Source organism: Alosa pseudoharengus, unplaced genomic scaffold, assembly GCF_046254945.1.
Source record: "Alosa pseudoharengus isolate Yale_2024_CS ecotype anadromous, Long Island Sound unplaced genomic scaffold, YU_APseudo_1.1 YU_APseudo_1.1_scf_17, whole genome shotgun sequence".
In the NCBI taxonomy this organism is placed as follows: Eukaryota; Metazoa; Chordata; class Actinopteri; order Clupeiformes; family Clupeidae; genus Alosa; species Alosa pseudoharengus.
The window spans coordinates 17,896,614-17,917,298 of record NW_027468640.1 but is presented as its reverse complement, the minus strand read 5'-3'; the positions used below and the strand labels follow the sequence as shown (position 1 = coordinate 17,917,298).

Genomic DNA, 20,685 nt, shown 5'->3' with positions numbered 1-20,685 from the left:
CAGGTCTTTCTTGGGAATTATCAATTACTACCAACACTTTGTACCCATTTACTCAGCCATCGCTAAGCCTGGTCTCAGAGCAGGAAGTTGAGTGCTGCTGACTGGACCCCTGACATGGAGCTTTCCAGAAACTGAGATCGTCACTGGCCGAAACAGTTGTCCTTGCTCACCCTGATTTTACCCGCCCTTTCATGCTGTCTGTATATGCTTCTCTTGGCGGTATTGGTGCCGTTTTATCGCAGATCAAAGAGGGAGAAACCAGGGCAAGGCCCATCGCATTTGCCAGCAAGTCACTTTCTCAGTCTCAGAAGAATTACCCAGCACACCGTTTAGAATTCTTGGCATTGAAGTGGGTCATTTGGGACAAGTTCAGCCACTGGTTGAAGGGTCATGTATTCACCGTCTAGACAGACAACAATCCGTTGACTCACATCATGATGAAGCCCAAGTTGGATTGCTGTGAGCAACGTTGGGTGGCCAAGCTAGCCGGCTACAACTTTGATATCAAGTATGTTCCAGGTCCACAGAATGTTGTTGCCGTGTGCCTTTTGTGAAGGAGAGAGTTAGTCTCAGATTACTTCAGGAGCCTTATACCACACTTCTCTCTGAGGTCCAAGGTTTGACAAGTGACTCTGTTCAAGACACCTTTCGCTGCTCCAGCGCCCGTGATGGGAATCCACGGCAAGGTCAGGATCGTGTTAGGAATATGTCTGCTCCTTTGTGTGTTCACGCTCAGTCCATTGCTATGGACGATATATCTGCTGTCCTGCTGTCGCACAGTGAGTGGGAGACTGGAGCAAGAACCCGTGTTGTTGCCGCTTTGCACCATGTGCCACAGTTGGTCAGGATTCACTGCCTGCTTACAGTAGGCATTACTTGAAATTGGCCAGCTTCCCTCGAGGTTCGCACGTGACATCACGCGGGATCACCCGACTTTAATTTGTATTTCTCCAGTGACGCTGCAACGACGCTGCAACAACCCAAACAACCGGCAGATGGCTCTTGTGAACAAGGTGTCTCGTAAAAAGAAATGGAGCCTGGAAAACCCTACACAGACTTCACTACAGACTTTAGCAGACTGGTTTAAAAATAATTTAATAGCCAGAAATATGCCTGCCATGCCCTAATAAAGAAATATTTGGTTAACTGCGAGTGAATCCCGTTTGCAGCCATAAAAGAAATGTATATGCCCTGGCTGTCAGTAGACGGAGGAGGAGTGCACAGTCTACGAACACCCGATGCAGCAGCTCAGCGAATTAAAATGGCTCAAAACCACTTTGTATTAAGTTTTAAAGACTCAAAAATGACATTTTTAGAATCAGAGAATGAAGAACACGTCAGGTTCATTAAAAAATATTTTCTATGTGTCACGAAAGGCTTCAGAGGGTGGGTTACAGTTAAAGGAACACGCCACCCAATGTCAGTAGTAATATATGTTCTTACCTTAACTTTCACGAGTTGAGTCATACCTCTTCCGTGTCCGTACGTGCACTCAAACGCTCTGGTGCGCGGCTGGACTGTGTTAGCATGTTGCTATGCTAGCGGGCTTTGACGGCAACTAAGCGTAGAAGTAATCAAAAACATCCACGTTTTACCGACTTAAATACAGTTGCACGAGTAGTTGATAGAAATGCTACGGCCACGCAACGTGAAACGTGGCTATTTTCCAAGCGAATAAACCGGAGAACTACAATGTGTGGCGCAATAGCACTTGGGAGTACTTCGACCTAGCGTAGTAGTATTGTTAACACCTAATTGTAGATCCTATCCACCACAGAGTTTAGAATCCATGCTGGATCGACCCTCAGCCTCTCCCTCCCCTCTGAGCGAGAGAGAGGCACACACACTAGAGATGCGCTGATGGGCTATTATTTTTCAACCATAACTGCATAGCAAAACTTATCATCCATCAGCCATCCATCAACACCAAAGTTTTTTGACCAATTTTCGAAACGGCACCCGCCCACCATCCTCTGGTTGTTTTAATGTAGGCTATATGGGTGATGCAGCGCTGCTGACGTGAGGCTAGAAAGCCCTTGCCTGTTCTAGGAAGACTGATCCAATGCAGCAAATATATTAAAAGGCTAAAGTCGTACATTGGCTATGTTGTAGCCTATCCCCAGAATATCAGCAGCAAACTCAGTCTCTGTCTCGCAAAACAGTCTCCAAATAAAACGCACATCGGCCTGTTGCCTATACTGCCAGCTTGTGACAATATATCGTCCAAAATGCTTGATTGCATTGCATTCTCCACATTTTTAGCTACATTTTCATGTACCACATCAGCATTTTTGTTCAGTGAATCTTTTGTAAATTGCTTTACAATTACCGTCGGGCCTATAGGCCTATTGCCTGGCTTGCCACAATATACCCAAATAGCCACAGAATAGCCACAGAATGGACTTCGTATATGTTTTAGGAATCATTAGCCTACATGCTTTAGGCCTGGGGTCCCCAACCTTTTATGTACCATGGACCGGTTTGATTCCCATTTTTTTTTCACGGACCGGGGGAGAGGGGCGGGGGGGAGGGGGTTCCATGTTCCATATGTGTTGTGCATGCATTAGCCTACTTGAAAAGAACTAGCTCCAGTTATGTATGAACAGTGAAGGTAACGAACTCTTAAAAATGTGAAAAACGTGAACTTGAAGTGAAAATTGAATATGAACTATGAAAATTGAACAACTTGAAGCTACATCTATCAAGTGTGAACATGCTTAACAAAATATGGGAACAAACATGGGAACTAAACGTGCATTACGAATATAATCAGTGGGAGCCCTGTGCTTGTTTCCCTGCAACAAGAAGGTTCCATCTGGGGGTGATGGAAGACAGTGACACCCTCAGTGTGTTTGAAATGTCCAGTCGATTGCGCAATTTGGCCTTAGTTGCAGTCATTGCAGAAAACCCGGCCTCGCATAGATACGTGGTGGGAAATGGTAGCAACGTTTTCAGCGCTTTTACGGCTATCTCGGGATATTCTGCTTTGGTTTTGATCCAAAAATCCGCCAGAGAGGTTTCCTCATACACACTCTTAAGACCACCGTCATTTGCAATTTCGATCAACTGCTCTTCCTCCTGCGCTGACAAGTTAGGACTATTCGGGATATTGACAAATGGGTTGCAGACCCACTCATTGGTTTGCCGTGGATCTTTGGAGGATGGGAAGTAGCCTAACGCTCAAACTCATTTGAAAGCCCAACAAGGTGATCGCGCACCAGCTGCGAGAGAAAGGGCCCTGCCTCAGTCTCTCCCAAAACCCCCACTACTGTTTGGAACATATCAAATACACCCCGTCCCCATTCATCCTCACAAATCAAGCTTGGCTTTAAATGCAGCGACTTTATCTGCCAGTTTAAACAGTCGTCATTCTCCCCTGGAGTGACAGGTTGAGGTCATTAAGCAACCCGAATATGCCACACAGGTAAGCGAGTTTTGACACCCAGTCCTCATCACTAAAATGTGCAGCTAACGGTGACTTTTTTTCTGTAAGAAATCTCTGCAGCGGCTCTCGAACACTCTGGCCAGTGACCTGCTAAAGATGCTTGTTTTTTGTTGCTCTTTTTAGCAGTTTAGCTAACTTCGTGTGACACTACCGTTCGCCAAGAACTAATCAAGTGAAGTGAGCTGACCTAAGGCTGCGCAACGCTGAAGGCAATATGTAAAGTGTTGAAGGCGGGACAGACAGACATAAGAAAATAGACCTTGCAAAATGCAAACATGCGTGCAATCAAACAACTGCATATAGGCCTATGCCATGTAAAAACGTGACATTATTGCGAATTAAATTGAGTTTAGTTTGCATGCATTTTTTAAAAACTCATGTCGTAGGCTACGGCCCGGTTAGGAATGTCCCACGGCCCGGTTGTTGGGGACCTCTGCTTTAGGCTACTTCAGGACATGGCCGCCGTCACCAGTATTTCCACGGCAATACTACTTTTCAAAGTAGGCTAGTATTGCCTGGCTAGTTTTAATACATGAGGTTACACTAATAAACAACGTCACAAACTGCTGCTGCGCGGCGCTTATCATTTAAGTGTTTTTCCCCATGCATTTATTCTAGGCTACTGTCAGTGACTGCCGCGAGAGAAGCGGTGTGAAGATGCTGACTACATCTTCCCTGTTTTAGGACACTGTTTTAATTGAATGCGCTTTTGCACATGGCCTGTTGGACTATTAACTGCTAATTGTCTGCAGGTGGGGTAATGGGTTAATTGGGCGACACCCACTCTGGTGCCTTACAAAAGGTCCAGGATTTTGGTGTGTGGAGGCAGACCGATGTAGATGTGCAAGTTGTATGTGTAACAGCCATTTTAAAACAGTTTGTTAAATTAAAAAAGACTGTTTTCTACAAACACATAGTTGGACAGTGTTTAATCTTTTAAAAATTCAAGATGAAGGTCCATATTTTTCACATTTGGTGGCAGTGGTGGGATTATTCCTCTAGTTGTGTGGAGGGGACCCACATTTCAATTAATTTGGAATACGAAGGTGTACTGCGGAGATGGCAGGCCGATGAAGAGACCTGCTGGGTAAAGAGATCACTGGAGAAGTTGCATTGCTGTCCTGTTGGGTTGGCCGAAGCCTGAAGGAGGAATAGCTTGGAAACTCCTTGTTGCTGACGTGAGCCTTGTGGGGAGCTATTGCCAAGCCTGGCAGAGCAGTAGTGGCTGAAGATTTCCTGAACATATCCAGTGGCAGACTGGCCTGTGGCCTTGGGAGTAGGCCGGTGCTCAGAGAGCCTGTTATCTGCTGGGATTGCAGAGGGCTGATCGGTGTGGCAGGCAGTCTGGAGGCCTGGATGAGGAAGTTTCAGATGGGCTGTGTATGCTGTAAAGAGTGCAGTGTTGAGCCAAGAAGGAGTGATCTTGGAATGAAGACTGGCAGTCACCTGAGACTTTTTGAACTGATGTTTTAAGCACTGTTGACTTGCACGTTCTGTTTTTTTTACGCTTCAAACTGTGTTTGTAAGCTTAAAAGAAGGGGAAGGTAATGTGAAGATGCTGACTACATCTTCCCTGTTTTAGGACACTGTTTTAATTGAATGCGCTTTTGCACATGGCCTGTTGGACTATTAACTGCTAATTGTCTGCAGGTGGGGTAATGGGTTAATTGGGCTACACCCACTCTGGTGCCTTACAAAAGGTCCAGGATTTTGGTGTGTGGAGGCAGACCGATGTAGATGTGCAAGTTGTATGTGTAACAGCCATTTTAAAACAGTTTGTTAAATTAAAAAAGACTGTTTTCTACAAACACATAGCTGGACAGTGTTTAATCTTTTAAAAATTCAAGATGAAGGTCCATATTTTTCACAAGCGGGTTCTGTGTTGCGTTCATTTCAGTGACTGACGCGAGAGAAGCGGGGTCTGTGTTGTGTTGCGTTGCGTTGCGTTAATTTATTTTCATTGAGCATGCCCTGCCGTGCTGTCGACATCTCTTCAGCGCAGCAGCAATGGCAACTCTTCGTTGAACTTTTAAGTGGTGTTATAGGCCTAAATAAACATTGAATTAGTTATTGGATGATATTAAAAAGAATCGGAATTATTTGTGGCGACTTCAGAGCATTGTTACATTGTGTCAGTGTAAAGTCAAGCTCGTGCATGAGTAATAACGTCATCCATAGCAATGAAGACTCACTCTTAGTAAGGAAAAATGACAACTCCTAAACTAAGAGTAGGTCTGAAAGGCTTTGTGAATAACTTAATAAGAGAAACTCCTAGCTGAAATATTTTATTGCTATTTAGGAGTACTCCTAGTGGTAAGATAAAATGCTTTGTGAATATGGCCCCTGGTGTCTGTTATTTAGCCTACTTACTGTAGGCTGCGCAAACCACAGGCCTTTATTTTGGGCAAGCCTGCATTCGAGGCAGGCCTTCTGTTGAAGAATTTTATATAAAGCCTGCACTAACAGTAATCCTCCTGCCCCCGCTACCACAGCTGTGGATAGTGTGGCATGCTCACGCGTTATGTCTCCTTCTTGCAAACTTGACTAGGCCTATAGCGCAACCATTTACGTCTTCATAAAATAACAACTTGCCAGATATGCCTTCATAGCTTTGGACTTCATTCAGCATTTTGTTCTTCCACTGGAAATTACTCTTCTACATTTGCTGCCTGCTGCATCCTTTCTGTTTTTATTGTTTAGAAAACGTTTGACGTCTTGAGTTAATGCATTAAACATTGTTTGTTGGTAGTGCTGCCGCACTTAGTCGACCTAATCGACCATGAAAATTAGTCAACAGCAATTGTTTTAGTCGAAGAGTCGTTTTACTATTGACCGCCTATTTATTTTTGGTCTGAAACGGCTCACTGTAATGTTATATAAACTCTATGTTATTAACTCTTGAAAAGTACAATGACTGTCTTTGGATGTTAAACAGGCTACTAAGACTTTGGCAGTCATGTTTTAAACCCCGCTATGCACGCAAACTGTTAACGCCTGTTACGTGCCTGCCTGCTTTCAGCGCAATTCATTATTAGGCAGAGCTAAGTGGGGGGAGCTAAGCTAGTAGGTTACGCTAGTCCAGACTCTGACTAATATAGTATTGTAGAAATTGAAATGAATGAAGTGAAGAGTGTCTCCCGTTGACAATGCAAAGGCGTGTCATTACTGTAATTCACTCATACAAAAAAACATTAAAACGAACTTGCCGCCGCCCGTGATCTCAACAATCAAGGTGCGACGCATATTTTTTTTAGCGTTCAAGCCAACTGATAAAGTGAGGTAACCTATGTGGTAAGCTTGACAGGTTATTCACTGAAACACACACTTACAGGATACGTGACACAGTCACTGGACAGGAGAATGTCGTCCACCGTAATCTGTTAATGTTGGTGAATTTCCTGCCTGTGGAAAACACAAGTGTGATCTCTGGCTCAGTTTCGTCTTTGTCTTCCGTTCAGCGGTCAAACCCAAGTGACAACTCTGCATCAGTAGTGAGACAAAGTTCTTTGCACGATGGCATGACTGAGGACTGCGATGATCTGATTTCTATCCCGGAATCTCAGGGAGCACAGATGGGACGACCACAGAGAGAGAGATTTGGATCTGATTCCACAACTGTTCCAGAGCAAGTGGATTCTGAGGGACGAACTGTAGAGTGGATTGCGCAATCGCCATTCCCTGAACACTCACAAACTGAGTCAGCTGACAATAGAGGAACAGGATTAGCTCCCCTTGTCTGTCAGAGTGACCCAGAGGAGATGACAGGAGACCAGTCCATAGCCTCTGACTCTAGACCTGTGACTAACACTGACGTTAGTACAGATGTTGCCAGAAACATGGATGGCAGACTATCAGTTGTGACTAGGGTTGGGCACCGAAACACGGTTCTAATATGGCACCGGTGCCGACGCAAACGGTAGTAACTGCATCAAATAACAACGTGGATTTCGGTGCCTCATTTCGGTGCTTAAATAGCGGTTTTTTTTTTTTTCCCCGAGGCATCACTGCATGTCATCATGCGCCATCTCTAACGTCTTGCTCTGATAGCAACACATCCAGATACAGTTAGCTAACATGATAAACACTGGATGTGTAAACCAGAGGGGTGCACCACATAGGCGAGTGGACAGTGTTTGACAGTTTGCGTGAGCCCAAGTAGCTTACTTTAAAGCGATATCGCGAGCTCCTGTCAAAATCTAGCAGTGGGCCTAACTACACACAAGCAAAAGGCTATGGAACAACATCAACAGTAGGCTAGCCTATACGTTACACAATATCCTTGCTAATGCACTAACTGACATTTATTTGAAATGTTATCAGCAAAGTTGTAAGGTGAAAACTTTATTTCACGGTGTGTTAAACAACATAATAGCATATTAATATTTCATGTGCATGAGGCCCATATACCATCACAATGAATATGAAGATAATGTTAAAAGTAAGCTGGCAAAAACATAAATATGTAGGTTACATACCTGATGTCACTGAGCTGTCAGAGGCTACGAAACCATCTCCGTACGTTATCGCTAATTAATCAGCTGACTGGTGTTAGCGCATAGCCATAGTTGCTGTTAAAATGTCTACTAGGCTAGCGCTGGGAATCTAAACACTTCAACACCGACATGTAGCCTAACATGTTCAAAACTACTGCGTGTTATGGGTTAAGACATGAAATTGCTTGAAGCATTTGGGAACACACTGAATTAACTGGAAAGTCCCTGTTAGATTTGCTTGCTCGCAAATGCCGTTGTCCATGACCTGGCAGTTTTATGGCAAGCGGTTTTAACATACCTTATGGCAAACCGCCTACACTGGGTAAACTTGAAAGCAGAGTGTGCATGCATGGCAAGCTGTTTTAACATTTAAATGTATTATTCGTAGGAGCAATGAGATATTGATAGTAAATTGAATATAACCGTTCAATTTCATGTTCAAATTTGTCTTATCAATAAAAAAAAAAAAGCAATTCATGCTTTAGACCATTTTAATTTAAAACATTTTTAAAACAAAGTACCGCTTCAGGCACCGTTTCGGCACCGGCACCGTTTTAAAAGTATCGATTTAGCACCGGTATCGGATAAAACCCAAACGATACCCAACCCTAGTTGTGACATAGACGGACACACACACAGAGACTGATGGACAGACAGGTGAGGTCTAGATTTGGTCGCATTCTCAAGCCAGTTGACAGACTGATTCAATCTATGTCTAGGCAAGATATTGTTCACACACATCCGTCCATGCAGGCTATATGCAGGGTATATGCAGTGTTTCAGGTTTTTCATGATTAGACAAAGATAGAGTTGAGGTCATACACACGTTTGGTGACATGTTATGTGGTCCAAGCTTTTCTGATTAGCTTTATGGGGGAATTTTTCTGTTTTTGTTTTGTTTTCTTCTCTTTTTCTAGTGGCTTTAGTACACAGTGTAAATGGGACTTGTGGGGTGTATACTGCCAGTGGTTGGTTGAAGAGTTTGCGCACCCCTTCTTCCACTTATCCTTATTGGATACTTTTGTGGTTGGCTGTCCTGTAATTGGTGACCCTCTGTCTAGTGTTAGATGTAGTGTACTTTTTGGAAGTACTGTGTGGTTGCTGCTCGAATTTGGCGAAATTCAGGGGAGGTGGGTGTAACAGAGTTAGAAATGTAGTTTAGTGTTTGTATGTGACTTGCCTGTAAAAGTCCTTGCAGGAAGCGATTACATCAATGTTTTTTGGTATATCCAGTTTTAAATATTTTTTTTCCGAAGTGTTTACAACTTCGTGTTAACTAATAATTGTTGCAAACCGGACTACGAACAAAATATTAGTGCATTCCTGGATCTACATCCTTATGCATGCTTCCTGCCAGGACTTTTACGGGCTTTTTCCAAATCACAGAAGAAACGTTGACGCAGCGGTATAGTAGCAGATAATCAGGCAAGTCTTATTTAAATAAACTCCTGGTGCACTTACAAACTTTCTAATGCCTCGTTATTGGACTAAAGGTCATAGTTGTACTACTGCAGAAGTTTCGTACCATTCAGGGCATTATTAGTGGGGTAATTTACGAGAAAAAAGTTGGTTCCATCACGACTGCAGAACGTCATTAGTTTCTGACAGCGCTACTCGACCAGGGTTCGACCAAGGGAAAAAAGGTTCTGGGAGGGTGTTTGGCTCGGGGTCATGGTGCAAAGGACCCTAGGGTGAAATTACTCCGAACCATCGCTTTAATGTCATGCAAATGAGGACCATTGTGTTCCCCTCCTATGGTTTCAGGGAGAAAGTAGCCAACCTTTGTTGCCTGATTTCTCAGCTTGTACACTTCTACACTTTCAGAATCTGTGAATAATTCAAAATGCCTCGAAACGCACTTGCGACCCTCAATTCCACGCCTGGTCACTAGGGAGGTAACGATTACCGGTATAATGGTAAACCGCCCTTTGTTGCCTGATTTCTCAGCTTGTACACTTCTACACTTTCAGAATCTGTAAATAACTCAAAATGCCTCAAAACGCACTTGCGACCCTCAATTCCACGCCTGGTCACTAGGGAGGTAACGATTACCGGTATAATGGTAAACCGCCCTTTGTTGCCTGATTTCTCAGCTTGTACACTTCTACACTTTCAGAATCTGTAAATAACTCAAAATGCCTCAAAACGCACTTGCGACCCTCAATTCCACGCCTGGTCACTAGGGAGGTAACGATTACCGGTATAATGGTAAACCGCGATAAAAATGTTGACGATAACAATTACCATTTTCATGTCAAATAACATGATTTATCACGGTTGATTACCGCAGTGTGGAAACCGTGTGTTTAATCCTTCCCAGCTTCATCCGAGCCTGCTGTTGACATATAGTAGGCCTGGTACAATGAAACAAAACTGGTACCCTACTGATTCTGTTGTCTAATTGATGGTTTTAACTACGATTCAGATTAGGCTACAACTGATTTTAAAAGGCGGAACTTTTTCACCGCAAAATGTGCACTGTATCATGTAGCCACTCGCCATCTTTTTATGTTCGTATCCACATTAAATCCATTCCACTCACGTTATCAGGAGAGTAGCCTAAAGTTTTATTTTGAACGCTTACTTTGGTCTCACTCATTGCATCCATTCCAAATAACAGAAATAGCAAACTCTAAGTTATGGTAGGGCAGCGTTTTTTCAAACTGTGGGAGACATGCCAGGTGGGGCACGAACTTACGTGAAAAACATGTGTTTTTTTATTAGTTTTTTTATCTGTAGCCTGGGCCCAGGTAGCACCCGATGCGCAATGGACGCACTGTGTTATTCATAGGGAAGCGCTCGTGTCAAGGCAGCTTAGTTAGTCCCGACCTACATGAGATTTTGAACATTGTTGTGAGAGTGGTGAATTTCATCAAAACCCGGCCCTTAAAAGCGCGTCTATTCTCCGCACTTTGCGAAGAGATGGTAGCTGACCAAAAGGCTGTACTGTTTCACAGCGAGGCAAGGTGGCTTGGAGGAAGAGCGCATGTTTGAATCTGCAAGCACATTCACTAATGAACATTTCTTGACGAAGCTGGCCTACCTTAGCGATATATTTGATATATCTTAGCGATAGGTACATTTGAGTTAAATGTCCAGTTACAAGGCAAAGACAAGCACCTACCTCACCTAGCAAATAAGATTACTGCATTCACCAAAAAAACTTGAGGTATGGGACAGGCGCCTCGATCGCGACAGTATTATGCCTTTGAGATTTCTGAGCGAAATCGCTGAAACGTCTGATTCGGGAGCCACTCTTGTGATCCCATGTATTAAACAGTAGGCCTACATCACATCCCTGCAAAGTTTATTTCAAAAATATTTCCCAACCATCAGTGCTCAGTATGACTGGATTATGGATCCATTTAATGCAGCATGTTTTCATTGAATATATTGTACAATGCTGTAAAATGGCCTACAGTGTATGCTTCCTAATATGTTGCTGGAAAACAGAAATATGTGTGTTATTATGTATTTATTTATTATTATATCTGCAGCACCAGCTGATTTTAACTCTGTTGAAGAGGATATATTTAGAACTTGTCATTTCAATAAATTTGACAATTTTAAGCTTGACCTACCACTTTCTTAGAGCGATAAGGGACAGGTGGGGCTCGAGAATGCCCCCTTGATCAAAGTGGGGAATGAAAGAAAAAGTTTGAGAACCACTGATCTAGTTTGTTAACTACCACAGTCACGAGTTGGGTCGCTATAGTCTGTCATTTTTAAAAAGTGGGTCCCCAGAAAAAAAGTTTGAGAAACACTGTGGTAGGGTAAGTTAAGCTATAAGCACATAGCCAATTAAACATGAAGAAAAAAGTGAACGGGACACTTTTTCAGCTTGTGTAGGCCTATCAGTGCTTTCTGAACATATTGAACACACTTTTAGAAATACCGTGATAATACCGAAAACCGTGATAATTTTGGTCACTATAACCATGAGGTTAAATTTTCATACCGTTACATCCCTACTGGTCACATTTTATTAATTTTTATCAATCTAGAGTAAAAATTACACAATAAGTCAGAACTAGAGTTAAGTGAATTTAGTCCAGGCTGTTGGAGGGAGGGAGAGGCTATGCATAAAGGCTAACAGAGCAAGCAATAGGCTGTGAAGGAGAGTCCAATTATTTGGTGAGATCACATCCGCATCCTCTTCTGTGCACTCTTCTGTGCTGTGACCCTTGGCACTGGGCATGTGATGTCTTTTGCCTCATCAGCACAGAAAGGCCTGATTTTTTTCATGCAGATAGGTCTGCCTGTCAATGTTCAGTCCAGGTGGGACCAGGACAGGAAGACTGTCAACCAAAGCAGAACCGCTGAATTGCGCAGTAGCTGAAATTCCACAGGTTCTGCATCACAGTGACTTTTTGCAAGCACCACACCTGGTCTCTTGGCATCAAAGCTGTAAGCTAATAACAGGACATTTTAAAAATGGCTAATTATTTCTCATAAAACATCATCATTAACCAATTATTTTTTATATGAACACAATGTGAAAGTTTCAATATAAATACCTGAAGTGCTGATAAAGCTTGATCTTTGGAAGCCTTCTGAAGTAGGGACTCAGATGCTTCTGCCAGTCGAAGTTCTTGACAAACACTCTGCCATCTGCCGTTCCAACAAGCTGTGGGATATTGAGGTGACTCTAGAGCTGTTTTCCACTACTTGATGACAGCAAGGGCCGCAATGTAAAAAAAAAAGAACAGAAGAAGAAAAAAATATCTTAAATTAAATGTTTCATTGAAGCAGAACAGAGAGCAGCACTGAAGTCATTAATGTTCAAGTAGACTAGTTGCTAAACCATTAGCGTCACATTCAATTCAGCCAATGCTAACAGGCCCCTTTGCACCTTACTCTGGATGTAGGCTATTCATACAAACTATCCTCCAGTAGGCTAGGTGCTAAATCATTAGCATCAGTCCATTCAAGCAATTCAAAATCATTATTCAAATTAATAGCAGATTCTCACATTACTAGCCAAAAACCTCCCATTACAGCTTAGTTTCGATGTGCATATCACTTTAAACGACAGTACTGAGCAAGCTAATAACAATGTAGCTAGCTAGCAAGCAATGTAGCAGGGACTGCAATGTAACAGGGACTAGGTACTTACGCCATGAGAAACTGAAAAGAATTCCTGCAGACTTCATTGCCTCCGATGAAATTCGTGGTTTGCTTTTCTCCTAGGCCTACTGAAATAGGCAACTTTAAGAGCCTAATTTAAATATTTAATTTAACATACTTGTATATTAGGGTAATTGATACACTTCTGTACATCTTGTCATAGTATACACCAGAATGAGCATTAAGTGGCTGAAAATCAAGTCATTTCCAACCTATTCCCAACTGCTGTCTTTGCTTTGCACAGCTTGAAGTCTGAACTTCACCATAGGCTACACACAATTTAACCTTACAACAATGGCTATATTTTGTCACTCAGACAGACCGACATATTTTTCCCCTCAGCCGACAGTCTGTCCTGCATTGACAACATTGAGGCGACATAGCCTAAACGAATGCTTTAGGTTTTTCTAACTTGTATGCTCGATTCTGAACTATCTGCTTGTGAATGAAGTTGTAGCCTACTTTCCTTTGTTGAACGGTGCTGGAAAGCGTGTCCCTGTTTCCCTGTCATCATGTCATTGCTCTCGTTTCGTTGACTCTGGCTGTAATCTCACCCGAAGTTGCTGCACCTTCCAATAAAGTTGTCTGAGCTGTTAGATCTATAGAACATCTACTTCCGTGGATAACATGGGCTGATACTACATAGGTCAGTCATTACTTTTATAATCATGGGGCAACGCTTTGGGCGAACTCGATTTAGGCTAATTCACAAACGAAACAGGCATGAGACTCTTACACAGCACAGCCGAACTCACTGCTCACTCATAAGAGTAAAAAGGGACGTTACATGCCATCACATCAGAGTCTAAAAAAGTCTCCAAGAATGCCATAAAAAGTAGCTAGATTTGTCGCTAGTCGCTTTTTACAAAAAAAGTCGCTTGGGGGGTCTGAAATCTCGCTAAATATGGCGACAAAGTCGCTAAGTTGGCAACACTGGGAGAGAGTTCCAGGGTCGCTGTATATTAAGTAGCCATGTGTATCGCTTGTAACGTGCAGCTGATTGGCCGAAAAAATAACAAAAGCACATCAATGGCCAACTGCAGTTCAGTATGGATAGCTAACATGCCCCAGCACAAAGAGAGCGGGGCAGATTTTTGCCAACACTATACCCAATTTCAACGACAAAATGTATACTTTTAAGGCAACCAATAGGCTGTTATGTGAAACATGGAGTGGCTTCTTCATGACTTCAACTTGCACATTCTGCAAAAAAAAAAAAAAATCACTAATTTGAAAAAAAAAAGTTACATTGTTTTGCGCTATTTCGTGTAGGCCGACTTGCTGCTGGTTTTCATATGGCGGGTCACATATTTCAGAAGCGGTTGTCCCTGGTGGTGTAATATTGGTTTGTCGATAGGCTACTTCCTATTTTATCACTAACCAAGGGTAACAGTTAGGGCTGTCAATCGATTAAAAAAAATAATCTAATTAATTACATACTCTGTGATTAATTAATCTAAATTAATCGCATATATATTTTTTGCTGTGAAAGTATTTTAAATATTTAAATTCTAATGAATCATTGAATAATCAGCATTTGTGACATTAAAGTTCAAAAACTCTTTTATTATTATTTTCACTGTTCAAATAATTGCCATAATAATCTATGATATGACCTAATATGCTAAGGAAATAAATTCAAAAGTGCTTCGGGAAGAAGTTTTTTTTTCACATACAAGGCATTTCATTGCAGAGGACTTTATTGTCAACACTTTATTTTTTATCAACACCATCAGGCCGTTTTTTAAAAGTAAATGTTCCAATCAATGATCCAGGCAGCACGTTTTCTTCTCTCTCCTTCAAATTACAGTCTAAATTTTACTGACTAGAACGGCTCGGGGTCAAAGGTCATACGGCATCGATTAATCTGCACTAATTTTTTTAATCAGTTATTTTTTCTCAAATTAATGAATTGAAATGAATCAGTTATTTTGACAGCCCTAGTAACTGTAGAACTTTAACTGAATTTTCCATATATATATTTTGCACAGTCCCAGATAGCAAGACACCTGGACCACTGAGGGCAGTCCACAGAGGAAAATTTGTTTATGTTCAAAGTTGTTGGAATCTGGCAAATACAGACATCCCATCATTTTGCCACTTGCAGTCAAAACATGTTTTATGGATTTTACGCCTAATTCGACTTAACTGATTTAAAATTAGATTAAATATGAAGTTTCGACATTCACAAAGACAAATAAAAAACTATTATATAAAAAAAAACTACAGGAAACCTAATTGTTTGTACTTATCACCAGAGAAGAATGTCTAACTAGCCTATTTGTTTCCTGTTTTATTTTTTCAACAGAAACAGCCCAGTGCTGCTAGAGAGCTGGTGAAATGTAGCCACGTGTGGAATGCTTTTTGTTGTTATCACAGAGAATGCGACATCAGCACAAAGGGGAAAAAACAGTAAAATAAATGGACACAGCCACCCCATAGACTTCAATAGAGACATGTGGAGCCTATTTGAATCCAATTCCTGTTGGTCGACTTGGATTTGATACATCCTCAGTCCTTGCGAGTTAGAAACATGTCACGTTAAGCAACGGACTGAAACATAGGGTGCAGATCACACTGTTCCTTCCTTCCTTCCTCCTGTCCTAACCCCTCCTTCTTAGTAAGGGTCCAAGCAGAGCAGTTTCAGGAACCTTATTGTTTTTGTTCACATTATAGGTCTAAGCAGCGCAGCTGCGGAAACCCTGTTTTTATATTATTACAGTGCATGAAAATGTTCTGTTCTGTAATTCAAAGTCTTCTTCTTTTTATTATTCAAAATTTCTGCATCTAATTCAACTTCAACCATTTAACGTAGAAACAAAACTTCGTTCAAACTTTGTAACGTAGGTCTAAGCAATGTATTTTTTCGCTTTTGTAAACTTCATACTTTTTGAGATATTACCAAAAATCTAACTTATTTTTATCCATAGACTTTGCATTGGCACTATGACATCATCCATTCTACAAGGATATAAGGCAGATTCCATCCAAGTTTCTATCCATCCATCTTCTTCAAACCATTCACTCATCCACCCAATAAACTATCAACGCCCATTAAACAATCTGCCTATCAACATCCATTAAACTTTCAGTCTATCAACATCCATTACACTATCTACATTCAACTTTTAAACGATCTGCACTGTCTTAGGCTTTAAGCATACAATCTGGCTCTGACTACAGATACTGCTCAACTGTTTCCTCTGCCCACAACTTTTTCAAAATAAGTCATCACCACAAAAATTCCCTATTAAATAATTTAACCATTTAAACTACCCAACAATTTAACTGTTCAGCCATTCCAACTGTCATTTGTCATCAACTATGACTCCTGCCAACAGTTTCCTCTGCCTACAACCGTTGCCAAGTGAGAGTTTTCTACTTTTTTTAAAGTCTCTCCCCAACTTGCATTATGAGGGATTTATTCTATTGAGTTGGGTGTGCCTGCTCCATTGTTCAATTAAAAAAAACATACAAAAACAAACATACGTGACGTTATTGACCATTGGACCAGAGTCCCTAGCTGCACAATTAATTGCAGTTTTAGCAATGATCAATATTTCAGTAAATACAACACGTTTGTATACTTAGCCAAAACCACCGGGACACCACAGAGCTCAACCATTATATAACTATGTTTTCCTTGTGACATTACTTGGCAGAGGAATACGAGAAATGTCAAGAGTAGAATATGTTGTGCTGTGTTAATTACATATCACATATCGATATTACATATCGTTTCCAAACACACCTTTTCAAAACCAGTTCTCCTTGCTTGGAGATTAGAGAGAGAAAATAAATAAGAACACTCTGTGCCTGGGGCCAGTAACCAAGTTTGACTTCCTGGTGTGTGCCAAAGCCTCTGTAGACATATTGAGTTGGAGCGTTATTTTTAAGCAAACTTGTGTGTTGTTGTTAGTTTCAACCATGCCTGACCTGCAATTGCCACAAATACATTGTGGCTGTTAGGTTTGATTCAGTCATAATATAATCTGTGATTGAATGCCTGACGCAAAACAGGTCACAATAAACATTCCTGGTGTTTGGCAGCCTCATCACAATTCATATCTTAAAAGTTCTAAAAGAAACCAGGCTTTAGAATTCTCATGAAATGATACTCACCTGATGAAAGATCACTTTGTGGCTGGGGCCAGTCACCAGGTTTGACGTCCTTGTGTGTGAAATATCAAGTTGGAGCGTTATTGTTAGGCAAACTCATTTCCTGAAGTAGGCCTATTCTGTATGATAAAACTCCTGCCATCATTCTGTTGAAGTCTTTTTGAGGTATTGAGGTTCAGGTATTGAGTCAGATTGAATCGCAAAAACCCTGTATGAACAATAAACCTTAATTTTAAATGTATCAATTTTAAATAAGGCATTTGGACCTCTTAAGGTTTGGAGGGACATTTACAGTAGTCAGAGAATGAGATAACTACTGTGCCGAGAGTTGGGATAAAAAACCTAACAACTTTAGATCCACAGAGGGAGTATTAGTCTCAAACGCTAAAACGATGGCTGACACTTGAAATGTGTCATAATGCCATGCTGAATTACAGACAGTTAAGAGCAAACAAGTCTATGTATCCACAGATTCATAGCTTTCTTCTGATAGCATGTCCATGTTCTCTGTAGAGACACACACAGCCCCCCCCCACACACACACACACATCGATAACACCCCCACCCCATTACCCACCCACCCCCCCTCCACACACACACACACACACAGAGACCCCCATACGAGAATTTACCGTGACGTCACAACAACAACGTTCTTTCGGGTGGCAAAAGGCGAAACATTCTTCGATGGCACTACTAGTAAACAACCCCTTCCATGTCATTTAACCAGGGCAGAGCGATTGAGAAAACAGAGTAGTCTAAATGGCTTGAATGAATGATTTTGCTACGGGACGTCTCATTAATATTCATACGGGTAGGCCTATGGGAAGTCTCATGAGTCATATACGTGTCTCTTATTGGCTAGCCATGCTGCGTCCACTCTACACCGCCGTAGTTCGAATGACGTGAAGTGTCAGTGTCAGTGGACGAAAACATGCTACGTGAGGTAAATTACTTGAAAGGAAGGAGACCCACCGTCGGCCGTAGCCTAATCTACAATTCAACAGGTAAGTTGATTCAAAAACAGACTTGGTGGAAAATAACAGACATAGTTAACATGATCATTGAGGGACTGACTAAGGAGATAACAATCAATGAAATGACTACCTCGTAATATCCTAGCCTAAAGTCTAGTCTACTACCATAATTTGTGAATGAGCCTTAGCCTACCATTGAGTAGTTCTTTTAGTGACTCTTGCTGTTTGACTTACAATCTGTTAGGCTATGGTAGATGGTCTATTTCCCTGTTGTCTAACTAAAAAGACTATGATCGTTTTCTGTTGCTCGGATCGGATGGCACAGACGTGAGCTTTTGACGGTGAAATGGATCGAGCGCTGTAGCCTCGCGCTACTCAGTTAGGCATTCGCTAAACTAAACTCGCGGTGATGAAAACAATGTGTTAGCCTACTACACATATCAATTATCCATCAGCTGTAGCCTACAATTATGTTTTGCTTTTCCTATTTATTCCATTTGATCAGTAGGCCTAGCCTATGAACTAGAAGCTCTGTCTCTTCCTTGTAATACTTTTACTTCAGGCAGTGACTGGTAATGAGTCTGATCTTCAAAAGAGACTTAAGTTTACTTAATTAGTCTCGAATTTCCCCAGTTGAAGAAAATTATGCTCTGCTATGATTTTGTAGAGGGAGAGTTGAGAACACAAGAAGCAGAGTTGAAGAGCAAGCAGGGTTGGCAGCAGAAAGGTAAATGTTGGATGGAATATAATTTAGGGTAAATTATATAAATGTTGGATGAAATATATTTTAGGCCGGGTATCGTTAAGATTTCCTCTTAGCATTTTAATACTGGTTGTTTGTACATTCTTCCAGTCACTCTGCAATTTAACAGAACCATTTTTTGACATTGAACAGATTTTTTTTGAGTAGAGAAGTGAGAGCGAGACCAGGCAGGCAGGAGCATCCAGTCCATAAAGGAAGAAGGCAGGCAGGAGCTTTCAGATACAGACTGAGGGAGAGACAGAAAGTTCACCTGAAATATGTCTCTTTCTGCATATGTGCTTCAGTTGGACCAATCTGATTCCAATAGGTATATTAGTAAACTGAAGTTCTCGTTTGAAGATCAGTTTCTGTCTTTGCCAGATCCATACAATCTAGATGATGGCTGGTATGCTGCTGATGCTGATAAATTGCCCCCTGTTCAGTATCTTGACCTGTATAACTACCTGATTAACACTCCAGGCCCTTGTACAGGTGAGGCCTTGCGAGCCTATAGGTCACTAGAGGCTTATAACTATTTTGTTTGTGATCATGTCCAAAACATCAAGCAGCATGATCGATCAGAAACAAGTCCTGTTGCTTTTGTCGCTGCCACAGTGGCTCCAGGACAGCGGATCAAAGAAGAAAAATACAAACCCTGGGTTTGTGTTCGTAGAAATGGCTGTATTGTTGCAACTCATTGCACTTGTGCAGCAGGTTTAGGAGAGGCCTGCAGTCACATTGCTGCTCTACTGTTTGCCATTGAAAGCATTACACAAAGCAGAGACAGAACTGAAGTGTCATGTAGTGATATCCCATGTCAATTGAAGAAATGTGAAAAGCAAAGCATAGCTAACTGTACAGCTGAAAATCTTGACATGTCCCATCCAAAGCATGGTAAGACACTGAACGGCAGACAGAGGAAAAAAAGAAAGGAGGTACCAGGGTTATCTATCCAGGAGCAACAGCAAGCCTTTGCAGAGCTGAGAGAGATCCTGCCCACTGCAGCAGTTTTAGTCAGGGACAGCAGCGACACCGATACCGCTTCAGAATCTGAGGATGCTGTAGACTACCCTCAACTCCCATACAGATTAGCGAGACTGACTAATGTTGACAATTGCTCTCCACAGACTATAATCGAGGATGCCATTCCCACCAAGGCACAGATTGACAATCTGTCTCAAGCAACGGTTGCTCAGTCTCAGTCACACCTTTGGAGTGCTCAGAGAAGAGGAAGAGTGACTGCCAGCAACATCCACAGGGTCATCAATCGCAAAGCAGACGGAGCTTCAGCTGTAAGGACCATCATGCAGTATGATACCAAGAGCATCTCCCACATCCCCTCAGTAAAATGGGGTGCTGAGCACGAAGACACTGCAAGAGATGAATTTTATCGGCACATGACATCAGTGCGCACAAACTTTGTCATCTACCAGCCTTACCCATTCCTTGCAGCATCACCTGACGGGATCTCAACATGTGACTGTCATGGAGACGCAGTTCTGGAAATTAAATGCCCTTTCAAATACAAGGACTTGTGCTCTATGGAGATCCTACAAATCCAAGATCCAACGTTTTACTACGTTATACCCATGGTAATCTGAAGAAGGCACACCAGTATTATGATCAGGTACAAACACAAATGCTAGTGACCAACTGTACTCAGTGCAACTTTGTTATTTGGACAGAGCCTGGCCTTGTCATTGTCAATGTGTCACGAGATGTAGATCGAATCACTCATTTGTTGCACCAAACTAAAGTGTTTGTTGAAACACACCTTATAAT

General features: G+C 41.8%; 1 long non-coding RNA gene across 2 annotated transcripts; it reads right to left on the bottom strand.

Annotated features, from left to right (window-relative positions):
• Positions 1 to 11,793: 11,793 nt before the first annotated feature.
• On the bottom strand, positions 11,794 to 17,897 carry LOC143127994 (uncharacterized). Of its 2 annotated transcripts, XR_012987768.1 has the most exons (5): positions 17,817 to 17,897; positions 17,188 to 17,236; positions 13,055 to 13,133; positions 12,456 to 12,605; positions 11,794 to 12,350 (listed from the first exon to the last, which is right to left on the bottom strand). It is a non-coding gene; the product is annotated as an uncharacterized LOC143127994 (long non-coding RNA). The 2 variants fall into 2 exon arrangements; XR_012987767.1 differs by lacking the exons at positions 17,188 to 17,236; positions 17,817 to 17,897 and having other exon boundaries at positions 13,055 to 13,672.
• Between the last annotated feature and the right edge of the window lie 2,788 nt (positions 17,898 to 20,685).